Genomic DNA, 24,449 nt, shown 5'->3' with positions numbered 1-24,449 from the left:
CCACACCCTGTTGGTTTAGTTTGGGGTGGTTATTACTGGGGTTGAATGGGTTTTGGTTGTTTTTTGGGGGTGTTTTTTGGTGGTGTTTTTTTTGTCGTTGTTGCTTTTTTTCTTTGTGACTGGTAAAAAAGAAAATGGGAATGACGTAGTTACTGAAATAAATGGCATAGGTAAACTAGGCAATTACTGTTTATGATGGAAAAATCTGTGAATAGTGTATCTAAGACAAATATTTTTATATCTGAAAGGGTGTTTAGAGATGCATTAAAACAAATTTGGAAAGTAAAGTCTGCTGCCAGTGGCCTGCTGGTCTTCATGTGATTTGGGCTGTGAGACCTCTGTCTTCCCGTGCTGCTGTTCACCACTCACACGTAGGATTATTATGGAATCATGAAAATGGAAAAATGCTGCATTGAACTCTGCATCATGTAGTTCTGCTGTAGAAGTACTGTACTGGAGTAGGGCAATCTAGTATTTAGGTAATAACTTCATCCAAATGCCGGTTTGTAAAAGATTTTTCTGTCACTAGTGTATGTCGTAGCTGTGACAAAATAACTTGCATATACATGAGAGAGAAATCGAGCTTAATGCCCATACCCAGGCATGAATACCCTGGATGCATATCAGTTTTTTCAAGTGAAGCTAGAAGTTCTGAAATGACTAATTTACTTTTTTTCTCCTCTTCCCCCCCACTCCCAGTGGCCTTCTAGGAGATAGTTTGAACATGGTGGGTGCATGGTAGGTAGTCCCTTATCATGAAGAACAACTTTCAAGTCAATTCAGTGCTAATGTTGAAAAAAAAGCGTATAGCCTGCAGTTGTATATATTCAGAATGATGTATGTGATTCTGGATCGTTCTTATATTTGTGAATTCAAGGAAACAAAGGTATGAAACCTGGAATTTTTAGCATATGTCTGCAAAGATTTGTGGGGACTGATAGCACCTGGCAGTGTATTGCATACCACCTCCCTCCCCGCCTCCCAACGCAACCTCAACCCATTTATTAGAGCTTGAAGGTTTATTTTGATATTTTTCTGGCTTTGCTTGTAATACTAGGCAGTACAGGTTTTCATGGAACAATTTGTCCAGTGCTCCTTGAGAATTCAGGAGAAAAGGTAGTTGCTGGCTTGGGCTTCATGTTTGAGAAATGTGCAAAGTTTAGGAGAAAGGGATCACCTAAACGCAATTAAAGAATGCAAAGAGTTGTGAGTTGCAATGTCAGATATTTTCCATAGTATATGGAGAGAATGTGAGGCTGGTGATGCTGCGTAAAACTGGATGAATATGTCAAACAGCTTCTGCATTTCTGTTGAGACACGTTGAGTTGTTGAGGCTGTTAAGGACTGACATTGCGATGACATAATCGCTGACCCCATATTATTCTGTTATAAATCCTCTGGTTGCAGTCTCCACTGTTCCTCAGCATGTGTGGTTCACACTTAAGGGCTTTGCCGATAAGCTCCATCACCATTTCCTACATAATGGAAACCAAACAGTAGTGCTGTGTGGGGGCCAGCTGACTCCCTGAGTGGAGATGGAGGCTGGAGAATACACCTCATCCCTAAGAACTTGTTTGTCTGGTTGGTGTCATTGGCATACTGTGCACTCATTGCTAGGCTGTCGTTACGGATCAAAATTAAATGAGGTAGTGACTCATTTACAGGGACATACACCGTTTTTGAACAGGTCAGATGCTGCATACTGTACGTGTGTTCTTATGCTCGTGCACAAGAAATACTGCGCATCCTAATGTTTCCCTATTAGAAGAAGGGAAACATAGTCCATATGTGAAACATCTTATCTTATAACTTATGTATATAGTGGTAGCACTTGTCCTGCGTGGGCAATGGAAAAATAAGCAAAAAGATTTCTTAACTGCAAGTATTCACTAGGTGTCAGTGCATGATCACACTGAACTGATGTTCTCACAGTTCTTTGATGATTGTGGTGTCTCCCTTTTGTACAGGGATTTTTAATGAAAATGCCTACTTCTGTCTCCAGCATGCAGCTTGGATTGCATTTAAAAATAACTAATGATTAGTAGTGATTAATTCAGTCTTGTTTTGGGGAGCAGCCTGATAAAAATGCTGATTCTAATAAAAACCAACATGTTTTGTGCTTAATGAAAGGTAATTTAAAGACTTAAAATGGCCAGTGTTGATCATTATCCAGCTTTCTTGTCAATATCTGCTATATTGCTAATCAAGCACTTGGTGATACTGCTGCTGATCCTGGGTGTGACTAAAATTCCTTTTAAGATGAGGCAAAATGACAGTTTTCATAGTGATACATGATCTGTAACACAAACACATTCACTTAATTATTTGCAAAAATATTATTTTCCTTAAGGGATGTAAAAGGTCAAGTCTGTAAATGTAGTTGAAGCAGAGGAAAACCTCAATGAATACAGCTAAAATTGCCTGGTTTCCTGTAAGGAAATCTTCTTGATCTCTTGCCGTATAATGTCACTAGAATGAAATATCCTGTTTATTGAAGTATCTCATATTACTTGCATCTCAGTATTATTTTTTTTTATTATTATCTTTAAGCAGATTTAAGTTCATAATATTTAGCCTAGTTTTAGTGATATATGATTAGGGAATGTATCTTTTCAATCTCTATAGAGTGATCAGCATTCATCTAAAATTTTAGGTTTTGAGAAATGGGTATTTTCTGTCTTATATGTAAAAGTATTTGGTTAGAACTGTACATTAGTAGGTTAAAATAGCAAAAAATTGTCATTCAGCTGATAAATGCAAATATTTGAAATGGCTCCCTTGTGTCTTGCAGTTCATACTGACCTTTTCCTATTGTATTTTAACCATAGCACTTAGTGAATGGTAAAAATATTCACACGTTTTGCCCTCTTATATCAAATCTGTTTACGAGTGTGGCCTTTTTTAGCACTACTCCCTGGTACCCTAAGGGAAGCGTTAATACCTGTGGTAATAGGTAAGAGGAGTTAGTTTGGTTACAATTACACATTTTTTGACTTGAGCTTAACATGATATTGCTACCTATTCAGTATGTAGCAGAAATACCGATGTGATTGTTCGACGGCCGACCTTCAGCATTTTCCCTATTGTTGTAGCTGTATGAGGACTGTCTTTGGTGCCATCTTTGTTTAGTCATGCCACTTCACTGTCAGATAGAAACTATCTGATCATCAGACAAAGGCATATTTCTTCCACGCTGATGTCCCTCCGGTTACATCATGCAGTGACATTTAAGCACTGATCTTTCATCATGGGACGCAGCTACCTGCCTGACCAGATACTAAGACAAGTTCTGATTGAGCTTGTACAAGAACTCCATAAAAGATAAGGTAGGAAGACTGTAAAGATTAAAATAGACTGTTGTCTAACATACACCTCTCCCTTACACAGATATGTGGAATACTAACACATGCAAGAAGTTCTAAATAAAGGAGAGCTTGAGTGACTTCGCATTGCGTATGACTCTGACTTTGTGTCTCTGAACATTGCATGAAAACCCATCCTCCAGCTTGAATTGCTCATTAATTTCAACAGATTATCTATTCAAAATGATGCAAAATAAAGCAGATTCTGTCACTGTCTTAAAAATTGTTCCTAACTGAGGCTTAATTATGTATAAGAAGTGCTGATTTTTGTTTTTAATGACGACTTCAGGATTCTTCCAGGACCTCTCTTCAGAAGTTGATCTGTCTGAAAAGAGCTCTCTCTGCCCAATGACAAAATTTTAATCTTCCCTTGTTTGACATGTCTTGAGAAATTTGTTTAAAATAATTCCTGGTGCTTGCTTTCTACTGTCCTGCTTTTCAGTGCCAACTGTGACATTCTGTTGGTATGGTTCCTTTGAAGTTCATGATTCTGCTAAGCATTTTCTTGCAGGGCTACCGAAGGTGATTAAAAAGGCATTTGCAACTCAGGAAATCAATTTGATGGATCTCTGCAGCTGCAACTTTTGGAGTAATACATACTGTGTTTTTAGCACAGAAAATGGAGCTTGTGTCTCTGCAAAATATGCAAAGAGAAATTCCATCATCCTGCATTTTGCTGGGGTTTCTGCCTTGCCGAAATGGACATACTAGCACAGTAGGATGTCTGAATTTCTGACCTTTAAAGTATAGGCAGCTGTGTGCACTGAGAATCCAAACCACTAAGCCCTCTTCTGTGGGTGGACTCTTAACGTAATAGGATTTTCTCTTTCACCAATGATAGACAGGTACTTGTTTATTATAGTTGACAGCACTTCCTAAGAAGGTGAGAGACTTAGTTACTGTTCTTTCCTTAGCCTGAAATTGTTCAAATCCACACCTGAATCTTCCAGAAATGTACCATAATTGACAAGCTGTAAAATAATTTGGGGAAGATAGTGCTAAGCAAGGGTCTGTCTTTTCTTTAGGAGGATATTGGATGGAAAGGAGTATAACACTCTAACCTAACAGTGGGCCATTCAGTTGTGTGGAGGGATGGTTGGGCTTTTTTGTTCACAAGATTGTTTTGGAAATGGGGACTAGACCCCTGTTCTCTTCTAGAAATCTTTCGCAAGTCTGTATGTGAAGACAGGTGGATTGTTTGCAGAGCACTGTTCTTTGGTGCAGCTGAAGTTCATGTCACTTGGGAAATGAGTACATTTTAATTTATCAGCAAAACTATGCACCAAAATCTTGAACTCCACCTCAGCTACAACAGAGCAAAAAGGTAAATAATGACCTTTCTTGTTGCAAGAAGCATGACAGATTAGCACATGCAGAATTTCTGAAAAGGCAACTGATCTCTCATATAATTTCTTTAGGGCTTTTTTCAGCTCTGCTGCTTACAAGCTTTATATTTGTTTACTTTTCATTCAATAGCTTAATTGAATGCTGTACTGATCATCTGGTAAGATTAAAGATCTTTACCCAGTGGCAATGTGATATATAAGTTCTTACGTTTGTTGCATGTATGATGGTGAATTTTACCTTAGAGAGACAATTATGGTTGTTTTTTTGTTTGTTTGTTTTTTTTTTTTAATGCCTACTAGAAAAAACATAAATGGTACAGGTGAAAAAATGGCTGCAAGAAAGCAGTAATAGTGAAAGGATGGTAAGTACTGGTTAGTTATGTGTCCTTACGGACTGGATGTGATTTTCTTAGATGTTCTCTTTCTGTCTCTATTTTGGGGAGCTATGCATCAGCAGCACTGGGGAAAACCAGTGAGTGCTATCGATAACACCGGTGCATGTCCTTTCTTAAAAGTATGCATGGGGTAAAGGAGGAGCTCCTTCAATGACTTCTGGAATTAAATTTTGCACAAGTATATTTAAAAATGTAGTACTTGTATTGGTAGAAATGCAAAGCAGTGTTAGGGTTTTTTTAACCAGAAATTTGGTTACGAACCCAACCCCCCCCCATGTTTTATGCTCGTATAATGTACTTGAGGACCAGATTCACCAGTTGGTCTCTTCTCTTTGATCGCTGGTTGGCACATGGATGTGCAGAAAATCAAAAATCTGGTGCAGAAGAAGGGTGACCCTCAGATATTAGTGTAGCCTCATGAGCTGTCTAGTAGTATACCTGATTGTGGGCAGTCCCCCAATATTAACTGTGCCTGAGTATAAGGCTGGTTTTAAGTGAATGCAACCAGTATGTGAGGCTGAGGACAGGGTAGCTGTAGAGTCATGCATGAAGCTGGGCTGGATGGAGAGAGCAGAAAGATGTAGGGAAAAACCGAAATAAGAGGTGCAGGACACTGCATGTGTTTGAAAACAGGATGGTAGCACACATGGCATAATTTATCAAATAAAAATTAAATTGATTTTTAATTTTGTTCTTTGAAAAATGAGAGATGCCCACAATGCTGACTTGGGGTCAGCATCAAATGTTTGGAGGGAATGAATGTTGGTATTAACCCTGTCCTTAATGTTTTTCACCTTTCCTGTCTGAATGAAATGTTTTTTACTAACTGCAGTATAACTACTTACGCTTAGTATATTTTGCTTCATACGTTTATGTCTTTGGACTTTTTATTATGTTGTAGTACTCTCTTCAATTAAGATTTATGAAAGAACTATTAAAGACTGTAAAAAAAGGAAAAATATTTATATCTGATTTAATAAACTTCCAAGAATATTTGAATACCCGCACATATGATCTCTCAGATAAAATTTCAAGTATTTTCTCTAAATGCAGGCTCAGTAACATCTGTGGGAATCAATTACCATGAGCATTCCATGTAAACCATGCTTGCTTTTGAATAGGAACTTTGATCCCATGACAGCAATACAGGTATTAAATGATGTTGAGTTCCTTCATCAAGAAAATCCTGTGTTCGTCACCCTAAAAGGGGGGGTGGGGGTAATATACATTATATTTTTCATGTATGGTCTTTGGTTTATTAAGGTAATAATTAATTACAATCTCCAGGCATCCTAGGACACATGGAGGCGTATTTTTTTCAGACATCTTTAGGCATAATTGCCAGCTAGGTCAGAACTGGATTGACTCAAAATCAGCTTAAAGGTTTCATCCAGTTGGTGCATTAGTAGTGGAAGAAGGAATATAAAAAGAAAAACCAAAACAAAAAACGAAACTCGCCTAACCTGCAAAACAAGCAGAAAGAAAAAGAACCCTTATTAATCCATCAGGTACTCGGTTGTGGTGACTAAGTAAAATCTCATAAGGCGCCTGTCATAGCAGTGAAAAGTGGTACTCCTCCCTGACCTAGCTGTCAGTCTGCGTCTGTGTTCCTTCCAAACGGGGTAGTACCTCATCTTTTCTTACCGTGCTGTGCCAGCATTATGCTCTCACTGAAGCAGATATGGCTGAAACCCAAGAATTTTTGTTACAGCTAATGAAAACTAGGTTAATAAACTTGTTCAGGTTTACTTAATTTTGCCTTTCAGTCGTGAAGTCTGGATTATGGTTCAAAAGAAACTTGTTTTTAAAGTCTGATGTTTTAGGCTTGTGGCTGTTATTTAGTTACAAAAGTCGATTCCTGATTTTGGGAAGAAATTACCTGGCTTAGTTGTTGGTATGTAAATAATTGGAAATAATTTCCATGCTAGAAAGCTGCTTTATAAGATAGTCACAGATGAATTAATGAAAATCCATGTATACTCTTGTGCAGAAGTTCTTTGCTTGCCTTTTCTCTTGTCATTTATTATACCACTTTTGATTTCACTGAAGGCAGATGACACTACTTGAGTTGATTAAAGGAATATAAATGGAGGTTGGTAAGTGGGTGGGAGTCTGAAGAAGCTGAAATTTATGTAACTTGCATTTCTAAGAGGTGAAAATTAGTCTGCCTTGAATGTGTTTCTCAATTTTACCCTCGGATTTGTTTCCACCTGGCACTATTTTTGTGGAGGTTTCTGTTTGTGTTTTTGGTATTTGTTTTGTTTTGTTTTGTATTGTTACACAAGCTATGTTTGTTTGGTTTTTTAAGAGGAAAGGAAAGTTTGTTTCGGTTTTGCTTGGCTTTGTTTATCAAGGAGTAAAGAGGAAACTGACTATTGTCACAGAGGTGCTGCAGTACTGTTTTTCTTAAAGCTAGGGAAGGTACTAAATCACTCTGCTTTCAGCCTCACCACCCCCACCCCCAATCTTAGAATAGTTTTTAGAGCTCCTTGATAGATAAATCTTCCTAAAGTAAAATGTATTCAAGTGGCAGATCCACTGACCAGTATGGTCGATTTCTGGCAACCTTGTGTGCCATATAGAAAGGGCTTGGTTTGTTACTGTTCTGACTTGGAGCAAACACTCTTTGGCACAGCTGCTTCAGAGACAGCAGAGTCTTCTAAGATCTATTAAAGAGTAAAATTGTATGAATGCTGTGGTAAAGTAATCCTATTCTTTTTTCCTGAAGCAGTTTTGATTTTCAAACTATAGGATGATGTGTTTTCGCTGTGCCTTGCCGTAATTATCCAGCTTCTTCTCCAGCCCGAACAGTCATCCCTTCAGGCTTCATTAAATGCAGTCAGTAGGGCATTGAAGCTGCTATAGCTTGTTGTATGGCTTCTGAATTTTAATACATTGCTATTTCTGGTTGTGTAGTTCTGGTTTTTTTCAGAGACTAATAGAAACTGTATCACGTGCATCCTAGTAGATAGCTTCTCGCCATTTAAACCTCAGACTACTGGAATTGCACGTGCCTTGAGAGATTTCTAAGGCTAGTAGGTGATGGCATCTGCCCACCACTTGTGAGAAAGAAACCTCAATTCTCCATTTGTATTCAGTCATAAATCACAAGTAATTTCCGTGCAATGGCAATAGCTTCCAATTAAGGAAACCTTAACCTGGATTTCATAATGAAACATCAGTGGGTTCCAGTTCTTTTGACCACACAGGATTTTTCCAGGCAGCAACCCTGAGTACACACCAGTAAGTCATACCTAATTCATTCATCACTTTCTTCTTTTTTCTTCTATCAGAGTTTACTGTGCCTGGGGACCGTGTTGGCACATTTCTTGATGGCATTGGGTGCTGAGTTGCTGCATGGTGGCTGTGAAACTCGGATAGTCCTGTTGCTGCCTTACCAGCTTTGTCCCTCCCACTTCAAGGATCTTCCCACAGACATATAGGATGCTGAAAAACAAATGTCTCTCTCCATTCAGGAGATCTAGTAGATCTGATGTGTGGAATATGACGTAGCTTCCTGGGATCTTGCTAGCAGAACAGTGAATAAGATCCTTATTTCTAGGCCATGTGTGAGAAATTTGTTCTGACATCCTAATAACAGTCTGTCAGGAGAGTGATTATGCTTTAGGAGATCTGACCTCTTCCAACTTCAGTAAGTGAGGCGATGGCTCTTTTGTTCCTGAGCTGGACAGTAGCTTCTATTTTTCTTACGCAAATGCCTGATCCTGCAGTCAGTAGCCTGGGGAACAAACTGTAAGTCTCACATGTCTGCTTGTAACTTTCTCTAAATATCAAGTTCCACCTGTGTCTTCATTAAGCGATATGTTTGAGCTGATCTCACACTTGATGGAAGAAATCTACAGTAATTGGTTTCTAATGAAGGACTATTGTGATCAGCTATCACAAAGTTGCATAACCTGAGGATAGCTGCTGGGAGTCAGGTGCTGTATGAATGCCTGTGCCCATTATTGAGTGGAGATCAAGAGAGATGTTAATTACTGGAAATCAGACTTCTCTGAGATACGTAAATCTACAACTATCTTTTGCCCCCCAGCCATTGTTTCCCTTCCCTCCTGCTTGTGAAGATGTATGTTTCAGAAGAAGCTAGAGTGATGCATAAAGTGCTACCCAGTGTCCTAAATTCGAGAGTGGTTAGGAAATCAGCACATCTTATACAAGTCTGCAGAAAGAAAAAGTGGTCTAGTCTCTAAGTGAATTTACATGTGAAGCACAGGGAACTCTCATCCCCTTCTCACTATATATATTCTTTTTTTTTTTTTTTTTTCTCTCTCCCAAAATGTGAAATAAAGGGCACTAACAGAAAATTGTATGCAGAACCTAATAAAACAAGGATCCTCTTTGATATCAAATGCTGTTGACAACAGGTTTTAGTATTGATTTAGTTTTAAAGAATTTTTACCTTCTCTATCTTTTAAGTAAGTAAATCCTTCATGGTTCTAGGAAGGAAATGGGTATGCACACCGAAGAAGCAAGTGTGGACCAGATGTGAGATAAAGGGGAGAGAGAGGCAAATAAGCTGATAGAACAGCTGAAAACATTTTTTTATTTAAAAGAAAAGTAAAAAAAAGAAAAGCATAAGGTCTACAGAGAAGGATAACTGGACTAGTGATTAAGCCTGCTGAGGGAGGGGAGTAGAACAATTAGCTCTGCTAAAGGAAGAGACTGAAAGCAGATATTGTAGGAAATACCATGTTTAGTTTTAGCAGCATATGTTATGAAATACAAGAGGTTTGTTTGAAGTTCTAATTATTTACTAAGCTGTTTCAGTTCATATTTACAATCAGGGTTGGCTAAAGTGTTAAGATAAGCATGGCTTTTATTTGTTTTTTCCAGTATCTCTGAGTGTGGAAGTGTGTATGGTTTAATCATCATTTAAATAACTTGGTGTGAGTGTCATTTTGCTTGTCTCCTGTGGGTCTGTGCAGCACCTTTCAACTTTGTGTCCACCATAGTTTATCATCAACTCTGGAGTGGGAAGTAAAAATCTTGACTGATAAGCCTGGATGTTACTAAGCACTGTGAGTTGTGAGTGAAACCTGAACTGGGATCTGTGAATGGTTCCTAATGCACCAGAGCCAGGAACCGCCTCCAGCCCGGACGGCACAGCTATATAGATCGCGTCAAAGGACACTGGCAGCCTTGCAGTTTCTGATTTCAGCGTAGATTCTTCTAATTTACTCGGTCAGTACCATTATATAGTAAGGCAGAGCGGATTACTGAGATGTATTTTACATACACTTTCTAAATTTTTTTTTCTCTGAAGCTTTACTTCAGGAAGGAGATGATCCTGTAGCATATTATCTTTCCATAAAGGTGTTGCCAAAAATAGCTTCGTTCTCTGTAGTCAGAGAAAATGGAAGCAAATGTTTTAATAGCAACGGACATAGGCAAGGAAAGGAGAAGTAAAGAAAGTCCTTGCAACAGTCTGTTTCCTGAGGAAGTCTTCCTTTTGTCTGATATATAGCTCTGGAGAAAAAATTAAAACTTATGTAAGGAGTATTAAATATACAGAAATTAAGAAAAAAGGTGAAATAGCCGAATGAATACAAACATACAGACTAATCACTTGAGTCACAGCAGGGACTAAGTACAAACCTGGATTCTGAAAGGACCTGCTTTCCCTTTCTCCATCTCTGTGTATCTGTGGTTGATTAGTCCAGTAATAGCACTTTGGAGCTGGAAAGCATCACTGAGACTTTGCAGGAGCTGGCTCAGGAAAGGGACAGTTGGGCTCAGGTGTGCTGGGGAGCAGCCAGGGCGGCCGGCTGCTTGGCAGGGGTGGGGGGGCTGGAGGCTGGGGGCACCTGGCGGCACTGAGGGGGCCAGGCCTGGCCATGGCTGCTGGGCTGGCGATGGCCTGGTGGGCTGCCCTGCAGTGGAGCAGCAGGTCTGGGTCAGGCTCAGCCGCAGCGGCGTGGTGGCACAGCTTGGGCAGGGGCTGAGGGCAAGAGGCTGCATTTAAAAGCAGTGTCCTGGCAAGGGGTGGGCAGGTCCCCAGCAGGGCCACCAGCTGTGCTGTCTGCACGTTGGCCTGGATCCCAGGCAGCCAGAGCCCCCCGCCCCCACAGGGAGCGCCCTCAGTGCCCTGGCATACCAGCAGAAGTGAATTTCATGTATTTAAAAAGCATTTATCAAGCAGATGAGTGTACTTAATTTTTGAGGTGCAAATTGAAGCAAATTTCACACAGACTCTCTGATGTTCCATAGAATTCTGAGGAACACTGGCAAGCGTAGGTTACAGGGGCTGCACAGACCCTGCTCTGCTGGGGAGACGTGTGTGCAGGGTTTGGGAACTGCAGGGGAAACATCAAGCCTACTTAATCATTTTTTGTAGCAAGGCTATTTGTGTTTTACTTTAGAAACACTGACTGTATTAGAACTGCTTCATTCTGGGACTATTTTAGAGGTGTTAGATTTTCTTTTGTTAGTAACCTTTCTTCATAGTAGATTTTGCAAGGCATTCCAATTTATTTGTTTGTACCGCCCATTTCTCTGTGACTAGTTATGGTAATAGTGCTTCAGGGCTGGAATACCGTTGCACCTTGCCATCTGTATCAAAAAGATTTTTTAAAAAGTCCAGTTACGACCCTACAATTCTGCGACACACTGCGTTTCCCTCAGCAGTCAGGCTGGTTGAGTGGTGAAGCCTTGGTGCTCAACTCTAGATTTCTTTCTGCAGATAAAAAAGTTTAAGTTGTCTTCCAGCCAGTCGCTTATCAGAGCAAAGTAACTGTTTAGGTCTTTGTCAGTGTTCCCCACAGTTCCTTCCCACTAAAGAAGATTGTATTGGTTGTCTGTATTTGAAACTTAAAAGTTATTTTAGTGTTTAATGCTTACAGGAATGGATTTCCATTTTTCTAGGCATCTAGGAAGAGGTTTTATGTTAAACTGAGGTAATTTGGTTAAAAAGGCACCCGCTTTACTTGTTAAGGCAGAATCTGAATGTTTTTTCTCAGGATCTGCTGGCAGTTTGTTGTGATAAGACTGACAGCTAACTTTTTCAGAAGCTAAAACAGCTATTACTTTATAGTGAAAGTATGCTAATTTGTATAGTCTTGCTGTGTTTAAAGATCAATAATTCAGTGAAGAGGATAGATGCTCTTATTTAAAGGAATTCACAGTTAATTTTATTGGAAGGCTATAGCTGAAGATTGAAATTTGTAAACACAAAAGGTGTCTGCCAGCTTCTGCTGCTTAACGTTTTCCTTTCAAGGGGAAATCCTGGAGTAAAAATGCTTTGTTGTGGCAGTAAATGTTACCTTAGTTGAGACTGAAGATTAATTCCTGATTTTGATTTTAGTTTTAATTAAACTGTCATAAAATAAATCTGATGCTGTTGTCTTCAGCTGAGCTGATACCTGATTTACAGGGATATATAGAAAATAAAAATTCCCTGATCTTGGAAAAAAAATTTTTCAACTAGATTTAAGGGGCTACAAATAGACTTCACAGTATATTTGGGGCACATGAAAACTTTTCACCCAGTCATTTTTTGCATTTGAATTCTTAATTAGGTAGAAGGTTTTGCGTGGACAAAGTTCACGCAGCACACTAGATTTTGGCTACTGTATTATAAATACAGTAAATTAAATGCACACATACCAGTTACACAGGTAGAGCTTTATATAGGTAGAACTTCATGAAAAAGTATCTCGTAACAATCAGGTATTGTATAAATACTGCCTTGAACAGAAAGAAAATGTATTTAGTAGGAAATTACTGGCATCCATCTCTGAATTACTCAAATTTGCATTGAATTTCAGATTCTTGCTTTGTATAAAAGCACTACTGTTATTTTGATAATCACAAAATTTCCTGAATACACAGCAGCACTCTTCACTGAAGATCTGAATAGCTGAGTCGGTCTCAAAGGATGTATGCAGGCAATAACTGTGTTCCTGCAGCTGTTTGCTTGTGTTTTCCATACAAAAAGGAGCTGAAGGGGAGAACAGCTATTCACTAGTGGAGCTGGAGGTTATTAATGGAGAGGCATGTTTTTTTCTTGTCTCTAAATTTTGTCCCTACCTTCCAGTACAGAGCATCCTCACTGATTACTAAGTAGCTCATTAAAGTTGGATTTTAGATGTGCTTTTTTGTTTTGTTTTCTTGCTCTTTTCCCATTTTGCGAGCATGCAGATGGGGGTGGGGAGTGGGAAATAAGGGAGAGAGCATGTTCTAGAGGATGCCAGGATGACTTCAGTTATTGGATGACTGCTGTCTGATGGATGGAAAAAGGAGGAGTAAACCTTTCAGTCCGCACTGACAGAGCTGAAACACAGAAACCTGATTTACAGGTAAGGGTGAAAAAAATTCCTGTTCTGAATAGCTGTTCTTGATCCTTGCCACAATACTTTTTGGGTGTAAAAAAATGCATGTGCAAGCATCTTGTTTGTTCCTTAGTAGTGACTTTGAAGCAGCTTTTCAGGTTATTATTTCTCCTGCTTAGGAGGTTTCAACTGATGTGAGATCCATAGATAGGGAAATCATAAGCATGCCTGATGCTATCTGACAACTTTCTCATGTGACGTGTAGGCATTGGATCTCATTGATGGCTGAAGTTGTTCAGTAAGCTGTAGGAATAGAGGTCTTTTGTGTGATGGAAATACTGGCTGTTGAAAATACAGTATGTGCTACCAGCAGGAAAATAGTGGTGGAAGATCTGAAAGTGTTTTCTTTTGAGTTTGGATAGGAAAGGGGCTTACAAATGAACTGCTTCTAAAACTGTATGTGTCTTATTTAGTGTTGAACGTACAGTACGAATGGTATCTCAGAGCAACTCTTAGGGGTTTTGTGGATTTTTGCATTATTTTTAGGTTTGGAATGAATACAACTTAAAATTCACTTATAAAATTACCTTTCTCATAAAGAAAAAGCATGATATATACAATTAAATTATGTGCATGTGGCAGATAGATCTTGTATACCTACAGCAGTTACATACCAGTTTTAATAAACTGTTGAATTAGCTCATATGAAACCTGTTCTGCTGATTTTATGTTAGCAGCAGCTGTTAATTCACAAACACTGAACATGACAAGTAGCAAATAACTTGGTACAGAAAATTGATTTGTTTATTAAGCTGCATTATTTGAGGATATAGGACTACAGGCAGAAGTCCAGGCCTCAATGAAAAAATCGGAGACTTTGATATTGGCCTTACTGGGGCAAGGATTTCAACATGCCCACTCTGTTGACTTATTTCTACATTGTAGGTGTAGAAAATAATCGTTATACTGCAGGACCCCGTTTTGCTGATTTGAAGCAGAAATATTCAATGAAATAAATGAATTGTAATTATCATTGGTTTGAGAGTATATAGTCATAAAATATAAAGTGAAAATGCTGGAATTTAGTTTTAATAATTTCAGCATGATCAGTAAATGCAAGTGTCCATTTTTGTTTTATTGACCAAGTGCATTCCCTTACAGCAGACCCAAAATTATTAAAAAGTGATGTTATTAAAGAAAAACTGGACCAAGTCAATAGAACTCTTGCTGAGTATTAAAAGGGACTGGAAGAAGCTTTCTCCTCTGTCCACTTATTTATACACTTTAGTAGCTGCAAGCATCTGGAGCGGTGTCCCTTTTTCTTGGCTGTTACTTCAGAGAATGGAGCCTGATACATTTGCTAAACAATCAATCAAAAAATCACTGACTTCGAACAAATGTCAACAGTCCACAAAATTATTCTAAACCACTGACAAACTGTATCTTTTTTATACTGGAATGTGAACACTGGTAAATAATACTGACTGAAAAATAGATGAGTTCATCCTAACATTTGTTATTTGTAGGGAATAGATACGTATCTGAAAGCATAAACACAACTGTTAAATTACAATCTCAAATCTATGTAATTCAATTGCTTCCCCCCCCCCCCCAACCCCCCCCCCCGAGAAAACTGACTTAAAGCAGCTCCAGTAACAGAGAGGAGTTGATGAAAACAGAGATCTAGTTCCACATGTATTTAAATTATTCTGTCTCCTTGGAAACACTGCTGCTGCAGATGGATTTGGCTTTTGGCAGCTAAAAATATCTCCTGCTTAATAATGACAGCATAAAAGATACTGAATAAAACTACAGTGGTGTCATTAGTTTTAAAGTTCCCTAATGATTCGGGTATTCTACATGAAGTACCGATTTGCGTTTTCTGCCCAGAATTCCCTATCAGCTGTTGCCAGCACTCGCCAGCTTGGGGGAAATGAGACAAGCTCATTAGCCTTGGTTGGAGACCCTAATGAGAAGGGAGCATGTGGGTGGGAGGTAGGGTAGGCAGTTTGAAAGCAGGTAGAAAGTTGGAAAAAAGTTCATGGTGGGGGTGCAGGTATGTGTTGTCTAATACTTGAGGATAAAGCTTATTCTCAGGGAAGCCTGTGGTTGGAAGAGTATGCTTAAGCCCTGTGTTTGTAAGTGAACAATTTGTAAATAAAAGACTGCCTTTTTCTTTTATTTGTTGCAGAATCTATAGTGAATGCTTCATCAGTTGTATGTATAGGTAACTGAAATATCACACAATACATTTCAAGTCAAATACTAAATGACCTTAAACAAAAGCCAAAACCTAAATTACTAAAGAACTTGTTGTGAGAAATAGCATTATGTTACTTAGCATTACTAAGACATTTCATCCTCTAAAGAATTAACTCTTTTCAATTAAGAAAGTGTAGCCACTACTTTTTTTATTCAGTGTTTTATTATTTATTCCCTCCATGTAGCACAACTTTTTTTTGTTGTTGTTGTTAGCTGGTATTCAGTATATACGGAAAAAAAAACCCCACTTCTGTTTTTTTGATCTCTCCTTCATTTCCATTGCATGGCTTCCTGCTTGTGCCTAGAAAACAGAACAAATGACAAACACTTTTTTCAGTGTGGCATGGTGGGCTAAACATACCTCTTTCTTTATTCTTCTGTTTTGTTGGTGTGTATGTGAATTGTAGCATAGATCAAAATTGATGATTCATTTTCTATTATTGAACAAGGCATTTCTCCTGTTCTGCAGTGTCTTAAAGACAACATTTAAATATCATAAGATATTGTTACACATATAAAAAATTAATCCTCTGCAAATTAATACTAAAATCCATTTTTAGCTGACAACACAAGTGCCAAAGGTCATTTGAAGTAAAAGTTGAATACTTGGTTTTGATTAATTGAAATAAGAGGAAAGGATCTGGTATCTTCCATTCTGTAAGAGACTGTTAACATATTAATAAGGGAGATTATTAAATGGATTATAGAAACTTTTCTGAGGACAATAAAATTTAATCATAGCAGGCCGCCTTATTGAGAATAATTTATTTTGTTTTAAGATGAACAAACCCAGGTTGCTTTAATTTTAAGACCCTCTTGTAGTATGTAGTTTAAGATTTTGGGGAGGTTACAAGTAAGTCTAAACACTATTTGAGGAAGTTGTGGTGTGGTAAGTTGCTGGAAGTAGCAGCTATGTGTATTAAAGTGGTAGTCAAGTTGTGCCAGTTTGACACTTTTTGAATGCTTTGATTTCTGGATATAGAAGCAGAAGTTACCTGCTGAAAATAGCAATGAGAAAGTTTGTTGCACATGGCCTCTGTTAAACACTCCAGATTTCAGAGGAGAGAATGGCGAACCCTGGGTCAAAATGCAGAAATCATGGGGTGGTAAGAAGGGGAGAGCTGCTGAATTCATGCTCTCTCTGCTGGCTTTGATGGCAACGGTGAATGAGCTGCCAGGCTGTGTGTTAAATAGCATGCAACAGGGAGCCAAGTACCTTGTACTTGGGCTGTAGAGGTGTGAAGGCACCATTGGCATATACCAATCCTGACCATGCTGTACTTTGGCAGGAGCATACTGAGCTATACAAGATAACCTACCGTGTTGTGCAGTTCCTCTGCAGGCAGTACACAAGATTGATGTTCATGAAAGAACAGTGTGGAAGATCAGTACTGAAATAGTACAAAGGCACATCACAGTCTGGCAATTAGTACTGTTACTTGGGCTAATCTGGGCAAAATTTACGTTTCCAGCACTCTTAAGGTGACAGCATTTCCAGTCTTTACTACAGAGTGGGACACTGCTGCCATTCTTGTAGCTGGGAGCAGCATAATGCAAAGTCACCGTGCCAAAAACATGCTGAAAACGCTACTGATGGTCTTGGAACCTCACTCCCGTTGCTGGGGAGGGGCTAGCCAAGCCAAATGTTGTCTGTCCTTTTGCAAAGAGGTGCAATAAAGATGTGGTGTTAGTATGCAGTCTCCTATATAGCGGACAGACCAGTTCTTCCTATTGCCTGCATGCTCACCCCTCTCTAAAAGGTGCTGTATCTGTAGAAGTCAGTAGGACTGGTGGTAGTGTTTTCCTGCTTTCACATTTCAATTTTATGAAGAGTTGTGACATCTCCTGGCCAGAGCAAGCAGTCCTGCAATACAGTCTAAAAAGAAGTAAGTCTTTTCTGGGAGCCCACATACAAACTTAAAAGTTTCTTTGGAATACAGATACTTCTATAGTGGAGGTGAAATACATTGCACCATCTTTTTTTTTTTTTTTTTTCTTCAAGCAGAAGCAAAAGAAAATATTTCACAGAGGGTTTGGGTGAAGAGATTTTTAATTGATGAAATTTCATCATCAAAGCTTAAAACCTACAAGAGAAGTGGCCAATACCAGGTCTTCAGCAGCGTTACCTGAAGACTTTGGAAAGGAGTTTGTGACAGGCGCTGCTGATAGTGTCCTAGATGACTTAGATGGAGGTTAGTCATTATGAACCTGAGTTTGTGACCCAGCTTCAGCATGACTTTTTCCTGAATCTCCTGTTTGCCTCTAGGACTCGATGTCGCTTATGCATCTTTCACTCTTGTAGAAGCAGTTCTTGCTGCAACAAGCTTAGAATATTGTTACAAATGAAACACGAGCTCAAACTAAACAGCTTTTGTGGGCAGATCTTACCTTGACAGGAAAGCCCTCTTGCTGAATGCCTCTGAATCCCCTTCTACAAGGTTGCACCTTTGTCATTGGAGACCTGAATGCTAAGCTTCTGGATGCCTGGTTGAATTATTGCTGCCTCTTACTCGTCTCATTTTGCTCTCTGGGGAGCATGCTGAAAGAAGACTTAGGAGAACTAGCCTAGAATTTTATTCTGTTGGCTGTATTATACATGAACATTTCATTTAAATGTTGACATCAGTTGGTGTAGCTAAGAACTGGACTCGGGCATCAGAAGGCCATTTGCTACTGTATGCAAGAGTCTTATATTTGGGTGATGGAGAGCGGGGGCATTTACATGCTTGGTGCATGTAGAAGCTTATGAGATGCTTCTGGAGGACTCGGGGAGCCAGATCTACCACCATTGCATTTGTACTGTGTGTAGAGACAGGTGGTGAGCATATGCCAACATCCTTTCTGCATTCTAAATTCATTGCCAGTGGAGCTTGTTGGTGTGTGTTAGAGTGCACAACAATGTGTAGGCAGTCTAGAAGATTAGTGGATTAGTAGTCAAGTGTGAAATCAGGAGTGCTGTAAAGTGATGGTATAGAAACCCTGCAAAGAGCAGGCTTGGCAGGATTTGGCGTGCAATGCCAGAACAGATTCCCCAGGTTGAATTGCGCAGTCTTATCCTGCAGGATTTACTTAGTGCTACAAATTTAGCTAGACTGAAGCAAACAAGCAGAGAAAGACTTTTCCTAGTTTACGTCTGTGTAACCTGACCACTGCTGTAAGCACAATTTTACGAGTAAGATTATACTAATGGTATAACTTCTGCCTATACAGAATAGTTTCTTTAAGTGGAATTAGCTTGCTACGCATTTTTAATTTTTACAGATTGTAATAGTGAACCTATCAGCCCTACCTCTGGCAACTGGTGCTGGTGATTAGAGCTGCCAAATACAGCAAAACATGTATTGCAAACATTAATTTGAATTCTGAACAGCTGTTTGAGTCATGTTCGTGTACCTCTGTTGTTCACTGTTTGCAAGCATTCATGCAAATGGATTTTTGTCTGCATTAATACAGTCCTTTGCATGAATAGACATTTTCACAAGCAAATAATATTCTTTGTGTGAATGATGATGTCACAGTAGATGATTTTGGTTTTGACTCTTCCCACCCCTCCATCCCACCCGCCCCCATTTAAAACTGTCGGTTACACAAAGAGCAGAATGATTAAGCACAATATGTGGAACCAAACAAACACCTTGATGAGTTCATGACCATCTCTGCTGCTGACGTTTATTCAGCAGGTAAGAAAAATGTCTTTAAAAAAATCAAGCTTTTTTTGCAAGCTAAGAAAAAGACCTAAATTCAAAAAGAATATTAATCACAACAAATAACCCAAACATCTCTGCTTGTGAGCATCAATATTCATGATTTCACTGTGAAATTATTTGCCAAGTCTCCCTAGCATGTTATAGTACATGCTGACTGGCCAGTGGGTGGGAGTTGTTTGTGATGAGTACTTTGCAGTAATGTTTTATGTGTAACATCTGCTTTCTGCATCCTCCTGTTCAGTTTCCAGTCATTTGCATAAGTGTTTTTTGTTCAGAAGCAAATCTGTATTGTTGCTACAGATTTTGTCTAAATTTTTCTGTACTTGATACATTTGAGACAAGGCAAAATGCATTGCCTCTCATAGGTCAAGTCTTTGGTGACTGTCTTTTTTTTTTTTTTTTTTTTCCAGATAAGAATTTTTATCCAGGTAGATTTTATCATGGTACATAATCAGCTTTCAAGAAGGAATTAGTATAAAATAAGATTTCATAAATGAATGAAAGAAGCAATTAATTGGATCTTTTCCTCCCCTGAACGCCAGTGTGTTCTTGGACTTTTTCCTAAGCATTGGGCAATAACTGATTCGTATAGTGAGGCTTCTCTCTAAGTCATGAGGATACGTAGTCTGAGGCAGGGTCCTCTTTTATTATTTCTGATCTGTTTTGTTATGCTTACTGCATATGGGACATACTTGATGTTTATGTCTTCACAGGTATGTTCCCTACTTGTTCAGTTTCCCATGTAGTGTAGTATGAGCTGGATACTATAATGCTGGATTTTTCAAAACAGTCATTTATTTGAAGATTTTGACTAGGATGAAAACGTCTTTGAATTTGTCTGTCACTGCACAAAGATTTTTTCAGCTGCCTATGTCCATATTGCAGCATGTTGTTTTATTAGTATCTTTTAGCACATTTCAAAGCAATAGCTAAAGTGCAATTTAGGAGAAATGCTTGCCTCTCCCTGTAATACCTATCCAGTGTGGTCCTGGCACTTTTGTTTCGCGGATTATTTTTCTGCTTTACTTTTTCCTGTCCATGGGTGTCTGTGAAACACTGGGGATATGGCAACTTAAAAGTTAGGTTTTGTAGAGCAAGCTAGGCGGTATATGTTATGGGGATAACATAAGAAGCATCTTGGAGCTGGGAGCACGGACTCCATCACCCCTCCCCTCCCCTCAGTAATTCTAACACAACTCGTTTTTTGGGCTTTTCAGTGGGATTTGGAGGTTTTCTAAAGGATTGCTGCAATGAGATTTTAACCATGGTTCCCTAAAATTTCCCAGCTTTTCAGGTACAAGAGAAAACTCAATCCAGCCAGGCTTTTACAATAATTTACTTTGTAGGTTCCAGGTAGTATTGTGACTGTGTTAGATATATCTCCCACATTTACATGGGATTTTTGTCATCTAGTAATAACATGTTGCCTCTGAACTTTTAAAATGTATGGTGCCTGCCAATTATCCGGCATCATAGCAAGGCAAAGCCTGTTGCCATGGAGCTCTGAGGACTTGCTTTGCCAGTCAGCATACCTGCAGCTAGAGAACTGGTTAAATGATCTCTTTGTAGGAGTAGGTGGAGGAAAACTAGGAAAGGAGTTAAAAATGGAGCGGGGGGAGGGGTGGGGGAAATGTTTAAGAAAGCTATATGATTCTCGCAGCCGACATCCATCATATGCTTCCGTTGGGTTGCCATTTCCTTGAAGAATCCATAACTGTGTCAGGTGATTGGTCTTTGACCTAGAGTTCACAACAATATGTGTAGCTGATTTTCCTTGCTTTAATACTGTTCCTTCTATTTCAGCTTTGTTTTGCTTTGCTGTGGGATAATGTCATGTTAGTATGGTGAGGAGCACAGCAGAGGATGACGTATCACATCACTGTGCGAGGGTTTCTTTGTTGTGAAGGACAGATCAACAAACAGGAAAGCTTCCAGTGCCTGCTTCTTAGTTATGTGAATCAGCAGGATGCAGCTCCAAATCAAACTTAGCTACTAGGGAGTTATTTAATAATTATCCAGAAAGGTCTGTTTCTAATTGAACTTTTCAAGCCAACTTTCTCCTTTTTTCACCTGAACTGACAAGTTTGATATAGCAGATCTCTAACGGCAGCTGGTGGCTGTTATTCTGTTTGCCTCTGAAGGCTGGACCTCACTGGTGTCTTCTTACTGGAAGTCCAAGAATATTGACTTAGTACTGTGCATTTATTTTTCTTAGTCAAGTGATGTTGTTTGGTTTCTGTAGTCAGTCATGGACTTTTGTGTACTAGATTCTATGCAGTAATACACACATTTACTCATTTTTCTTCAGAACATATGTATTGCTTTAGTAGTTTTGTGTGTTTGAGATTATTCCCATCCTATATGATGTACTGTTTTGCATGCTGTGACTTTTCTGTTAGCAAAATTGAACCACTGTGTAGTTATATTACCCTTACAATTCCTGTTATCAGATATGGAGTTTATTTATAGTTTTACTTTTCATTTGCGAATTAAAAATTAGACTTGTTTAAGCCTTTGGTGCCTTGTCCCCTAAACCTGGAGAGTCTTCAGTTCAGATGAGGTTGGATTTAGATTTGTGACTGCATTTCATTCAGTTTGATTCCCCAAAATCTGAAATTCCTTGTTCAGTATAGCTATGGTGCAGGAAAAAGGACAGAAATTCAATTTTGGGGGGAAAAAACCACAAGAAACCCCCCAACCAACCAACCCCCCCCCCCCCGCCACCACAAAACAATCAAAAGTTCCCTGCCCTGGTTCTCTGATTCTGGACTTAAGGAACCTTTAGAGATACTACAAACTTTGTGGCCTCACTGATGCTAGAAGTTTGACTTGCTTATTCCTGTTGTGCTCTGTCTTCCACTGGGATATATCACATCATCAACAGAGAGTGCAAAAAAATGCTTTCATGAACATTGCCGGGTTGTGTGTCACCATGCTTCTTATCTCTTAGTTCCTGGAGATGTGGATCTCACCCAGGTACTACAGGGTGCCTGTGTAAACAAGGCGTGGGTTAAATGGATCTGTGCAGATGTGCCTCTTTCTGAAGAGTATTGGCTTATGGAGTAGCAGCTGTTTATACAGATGTTATTCTGAAGGGATCTCCTGCTGGTACATAGTGTGTACAAACAGTTTTAGATCTCTTTAATCTATCTCTGTGATAGCCAAGCTCCTGAGCAACAGAAGTGTCGTCTTTCCCCTGTGTAGTGTTTTCCTGGGGAGGGAGACTTGGTAGCAGAGATCTTAGGCAAGTGGCAATGCCTAAATTTTTTCACGACTACTTTGTCAAACAACCTTCTTGATAATCTTATTGGAAGATATTCAGAACAAAGATTGAGCAACAGTGATTCCAAGTATATATAATGGATAGCTATGCGCTGTGGTGGTACCCAGGTTCTGCAGTATACCCCTACCTCCTGGCTTATCTTTCTTGGCAAGCTGGGTGCGGAACTAACGCATATGCTATTTCCAGGGATCCTGGGAATCATTTGTTACAGTTTATTACATAAATCTTCTTAATGAAATAGCTTTTATGTTACCAGGTGATGACATTTGGTGCAAATGTAGGCTATGCTAAATGCCAGCAAATTCAAAACCCTTTGGTGTGAAAAAAATTGTTTCTCTACTAGCTGTAAACAGATCTGGCAGTTGAGACTCACTATCTGCAACGACTTTACTGATGTGCAAGATGCATGTTAGGCATCCAGTCACTGTGTGGTATACTTGCAGAAGACAATGAAGGAAGAGCTTTTGTCTGGAAATCATCTTGGACTATGAAATTAGTTCATGCTCTCTGACAGTCTGCACACTAGTGATGATTGCAGCTATTAGGTTTGCCTCGCAGTGCAGTTACGACTGAACTTATTTGGACGTGGAACTTCATGACTCCCGTAGCCACAATTTCAATGGGCTCAGACATGGATTTGACCTAGGTCTCACTTAGACGATAAACTCTTTGTCAGCCCATTTCTCACTGTCTTCACTGAGATGTTTGAATGTAAGCATTTTCTTTCTCACACTCCAGCTGCTTCTTTACCCTCTTCTGCAGTCAAGCTATAATCCTGTGGTTTTGATATTGCGGGCTGTTGCCATGGAAATAATGGTGATTCCACAATTTCAGTGCTGTAAGCATTGCAGGAGGCAAAGGAAAAGGTGGCTGGCAAGCGATATAGTAATGATGTGGGGGACAGTTCAGAGTTGTTGTTTCTGAACCTGTTTTTTGGGGGGGTTTCAGCCCCCTCTCTATGATTGTGGGTTTTCAGTGTGTGTGGTGATGCTGGTGTTCTGTTTCTCATGTGATTTTAATAAAGGTTGATGCTTAACAATCTCATGTATACTTACTTTTTGCAAAGGTTATTACAGAGCGATGTTAAATGCTCCTTTGTCCTCAGGATAAAAATACCATGTTTTCTTTGCAGTCTATAGTAATGCATTTTTGGACAAAAGGGCAAAGGTTGAGATGTAAGCATGTTCTGTTTAGAGTCGTAGCCTGAAGAAATCCCTTTCAGGAAAACATTTTTTTTTCAATAAATAGTAAAACAAGCTGAGAACATAATGACAGCCGTATGCATTTAAAGCTGTCTGTGTCACTGACAGTATTAAAACCTAGTATGTTTGTCATTTAATTTTTAGTGTGTTCTGCATACGAACAAGTTCAGTGCTGAAGATCATCTTATGTAGCATGTGTTCTTACCATTATGTCATGATTCCACACCTATCCTGAAATCTTTTTCTCTAAATTATAGACACATCCATAAAGGTAGAATGAAATTTACTGGAGGGAATCAACTTTGGTGTAAAACGAATTGTATTGGCAGCTTAACAAGCTGAAGGCAAGTGGCATTCAGAAGAATGATCATTTTTTGATACTGTATGCTTGAAAGCATCAAACAGCAGCCTTTTTCCCCAGCTATTTACAGCAACGTTCCACTGATTAGTGCAGTCAGTAGCTATTATCTGTACCTTTTAAATTAAGACCTTAAAATTAATTTTCAGTCTTCAGTAGGATGTAATCAGTAACGATGCTGTCAGTAAACTTTAAGATCTTTTTTTAATTAAAGATAAAGAAAAAATTGTTTCAGCCGATCAGATG

The 24,449-nt window shown here is 39.1% G+C and overlaps 1 protein-coding gene across 2 annotated transcripts in view; it reads left to right on the top strand.

The window, feature by feature from the left end:
* The window catches only part of CSRNP3 (cysteine and serine rich nuclear protein 3), a 111,801-nt gene that overhangs the window by 5,028 nt on the left and 82,324 nt on the right, over positions 1–24,449 (top strand). The window lies entirely within an intron of this gene.

The sequence above is a fragment of the Falco biarmicus genome, chromosome 8, assembly GCF_023638135.1.
Source record: "Falco biarmicus isolate bFalBia1 chromosome 8, bFalBia1.pri, whole genome shotgun sequence".
In the NCBI taxonomy this organism is placed as follows: domain Eukaryota; kingdom Metazoa; phylum Chordata; class Aves; order Falconiformes; family Falconidae; genus Falco; species Falco biarmicus.
Note: the sequence above shows the minus strand (reverse complement) of the source record. Positions and strands in the feature narration are given on the sequence as shown.